Genomic DNA, 3,706 nt, shown 5'->3' with positions numbered 1-3,706 from the left:
TTTTTTTATTTATTTAAGCAATCTCCACAACAAACAAGGGGCTTGAACTCACAGGCCCATGATCAAGAGTCACACTCTCTTCCAACTGAGCCAGCCAGGGAGTCACTCCTTTCCTTCTGTTAATCAGACTCATGTCAGTTTGGTTCTTAGACCACCTAGAAGAACCTTGAAGGACAAAGAAAAATTTTTCCTCCCCAACTGTTGGAATCATAACGGCTACAGACATTTCAGATTGGCTTCTTTTATTAATAAACATTTAAGGTTCCCCCATGTCTTTTTGTGGCTTGATAGCTCATTTTTTTTTAGCACTGAATAATATTCTATTGTCCATACGTACTGCAATCTATTTATCCACTTACCCCTGAAGGATATTTTGGTTGCTTCCAAGTTTTGGCAACTATGAATAAAACTCCTATAAACATTCATGTGTAGGTTTTTGTGTGGATGTAAGTTTTCAACTCCTTTGGGTAAATACCAAGGAGCAGAGTTGCTGGAATGTATAGTATAAGGATGTTTAGTTTGTAAGAAGTTGCCAAACCAGCTTCGGAAGTGGCTGTACCATTCTGCATCCCCCCAATGGTGAGAGATCCTATGGCTCCACAGCCTCACCAGCATGTGCTGTTGCCAGTGTTCCATAAATTTTGGCTATTTTGGTATTTTTATTTTTATTTTTGCAGAATATATATTTTCTTAAATCCCAGATAACATGTCACTTCTCCTAAAAATATTTCAGTCTGCATCTCTGAGAAAGACTTTTTTTTTTTTTTTTAAGTAGGGTCCAGGCCTAGCGTGGAGCCCAATGCAGGGCTTGAACTCACGACTCCGAGATCAAGACCTGAGCTGAGATCAAGAGTCCAACGCTTGGGGCGCCTGGGTGGCTCAGTTGGTTGAACGTCTGCCTTTGGCTCAGGTCATGATTCCAGGGCCCTGGGATGGGGCCCTGAATTGAGCTCCCTGCACAGCGGGAAGCCTACTTCTCTCTTTCCCTCTGCTGCTCCCCCTGCTTGAGCTCGCTCGCTAGCTCTCTCAAATAAATAATAAATAAAATCGTTTAAAAAAAAAAGAGTCTGACACTCAACCAACTGACCCACCCAGGGGTCCTGAGAAAGAAATTTTTTTTTTTAAGATTTTATTTATTTAGGGGCGCCTGGGTGGCTCAGTCCTTAAGCGTCTGCCTTCGGCTCAGGTCATGGTCCCGGGTCCTGGGATCGAGCCCCGCGTCAGGCTCCCTGCTCTGTGGGAGGCCTGCTTCTCCCTCTCCCATTCCCCCTGCTTGTGTTCCCTCTCTCACTGTGTCTCTCTCTGTCAAATAAATAAGATCTTAAAAAAAAAATTTATTTATTTATTTATTTATTTGACAGAGAAAGAGAAAGACAGAGAGAGAGAGAACGAGCACAAGCAAGGGGAGGCAGGCAGAGGGAGAGAGAGAAGCAGGCTTCCCGCTGAGCAAGGAGCCTGATGCAAGGCTTGATCCCAGGACCCTGAGATCATGACCTGAGCCAAAGGCAGACACTTAACCAACTGAGCCACCCAGTCACCCCCAGATCCAATTTTTTTTCTTTTTTAAAGATTTTATTTATTTGACAGAGAGAGACACAGCGAGAGAGGGAACACAAGCAGGGGGAGTGGGAGAGGGAGAAGCAGGGTTCCCGAGGAACAGGGAGCCCGATGCGGGGTTCGATCCCTGAACCCTGGGATCATGACCCAAGCCGAAGGCAGACACCCAACAACTGAGCCACCCAGGTGCCCCAGATTCAATTTTTTAGACAAAATATTTCATATTTCATATATGGTTCTGAGTACTTCCCACAACATCATATCAGGAAGCAAGAAATTGGTTGGCTCTATTAGAATACTAAGATTCAGTTAATGTCAGCTGATCCCCCATTATCAACTTATCTATCAGCCTTTTACCTTGTGGTTTTAGCACCATAAATGATGGTTGACCAGATCCATTAGCTCATTAGGGCAAACAACATTTATTAAACACGCCCATGTGCTAGGTACTCTGCTCAGCACTATGTGCTAGGTACTCTGCTCAGCACTGTGGACACAAAAGTAAACAAAATATGTTTCCTGCCCTAGGGGTGCCTGGCTGGCTCAGTCAGTAGAGCATGCAACTCTTGATTTCAGAGTTGTGAGTTCACGCCCCATGTGGGATGTAGAGTTTACTTAAAATAAATAAGGCATCTTCTTCCTGACTGGTCTTGGTGTGTTCTGTCTCAGAGCTGCCCATAGCAAGATGTCTTCAGGAAATGCCAAAATTGGGGGGCGACTGGGTGGCTCAGTCAGTTAAGCAACTGCTTCCGGCTCAGGTCATGATCTTGGAGTCCCAGGATCGAGTCCCGCATTGGGCTCCCTGCTCAGCGGGGAGTCTGCTTCTCCCTCTGACCCTACCCCCTCTCGTGCACTCTCTCTCTCTCAAATAAATAAATAAAATCTTTAAAATAAAAAAAAATAAAGGAAATGCCAGAATTGGGCATCCTGTCCCCAACTTCAAAGCCATGGCTATTATGCCAAATGGCCAGTTCAAAGACATCAGACTATCTGACAACAAAGGCAAATACATCCTGTTCTTTTTTTACCCTCTTGAATTTACCTTTGTGTGCCCAGGGAGATCACTGCTTTCAGTGACAGGGGAGAAGAATTTAAGAAACTCACCAAGTGATTGGTGCTTCTGTGGATTCTCATTTCTGTCACCTGGCATGGATCAACACACCCAAGAAACAAGCAGGACTGGGACCCATGAACATTCCCTTGGTATCAGACCCCAAGTGTAGCATCACTCAGGACCATGGAGTCTTTTTCTCTTTCTTTTTAGGACTATGGACTCTTAAAGGCTGATGAAGGCATCTCCTTCAGGGGCCTCTTTATCAGTGATGAGAAGGATATCCTTTGGCAGCTCACTCTAAATGACCTTCCCAGGACGCCTGGCTGGCTCAGTCGTTAAGCGACTGCCTTCGGCTCAGGTCATGATCCCAGAGACCTGGGATCAAGCCCCACATTGGGCTCCCTGCTCCGCGGGAAGCCTGCTTCTCCCTCTCCCACCCACCCCCTGCTTCTGTTCCCTCTCTCACTGTCTCTCTCTCTGTCAAATAAATAAATAAAATCTTTAAATAAATAAATAAATAAATAAATGACCTTCCCGCCAGCCGCTCTGTGGATGAGACCCTGAAACTAGTTCAAGCCTTCCAATTTACTGACAAGCATGGGGAAGTGTGCCCAGCTGGCTAGAAGCCTGGCAGTGATACCATCAAGCCTGATGTCCAGAAGAGCAAAAAATATTTCTCTTAACAGAAGTGAGAACTGGGCCATTTTAGGGCTGGGCTGCAGTGGGTGGCCATGAAAACAAAATCTCTTTTGTACCATTGTCAGGCTTAAAACACAAGACTTCAGACTCAGTGCAGATGTGGTATGGGTCAGGACGGGCCTCTCCTGCAGGGGCTGGGGAGGCCAGCCTTTCTTCCTCTGGAGAGAATGGCCTGAGCTGTGCTGTGGGAACCACTTTTGATCTTTCATTGTTTCTATTAAACTTGAACTGAGAAAAAAATAATAATAATCTAAGTTAAAAAAAAATTGTTTCCTGGGGCGCCTGGGTGGCTCAATCAGTTAAGCATCTGCCTTCGGCTCAGGTCATGATCTCAGGGTCCTGGAATCAAGCCCCAAATCAGGCTCCCTGCTCAGTGGGGAGTCTGCTTCTCACTCT

At 45.7% G+C, this 3,706-nt stretch overlaps 1 pseudogene; it reads left to right on the top strand.

Annotated features, from left to right (window-relative positions):
* The first annotated feature begins 2,504 nt into the window (after nt 1–2,504).
* LOC110594114 lies at nt 2,505–3,294 on the top strand (annotated as a pseudogene).
* Nucleotides 3,295–3,706: the final 412 nt, after the last annotated feature.

The sequence above is a fragment of the Neomonachus schauinslandi genome, chromosome 16 (genome assembly GCF_002201575.2).
Source record: "Neomonachus schauinslandi chromosome 16, ASM220157v2, whole genome shotgun sequence".
In the NCBI taxonomy this organism is placed as follows: Eukaryota; Metazoa; Chordata; class Mammalia; order Carnivora; family Phocidae; genus Neomonachus; species Neomonachus schauinslandi.
This window is presented reverse-complemented; position numbering and strand designations above follow the sequence as displayed.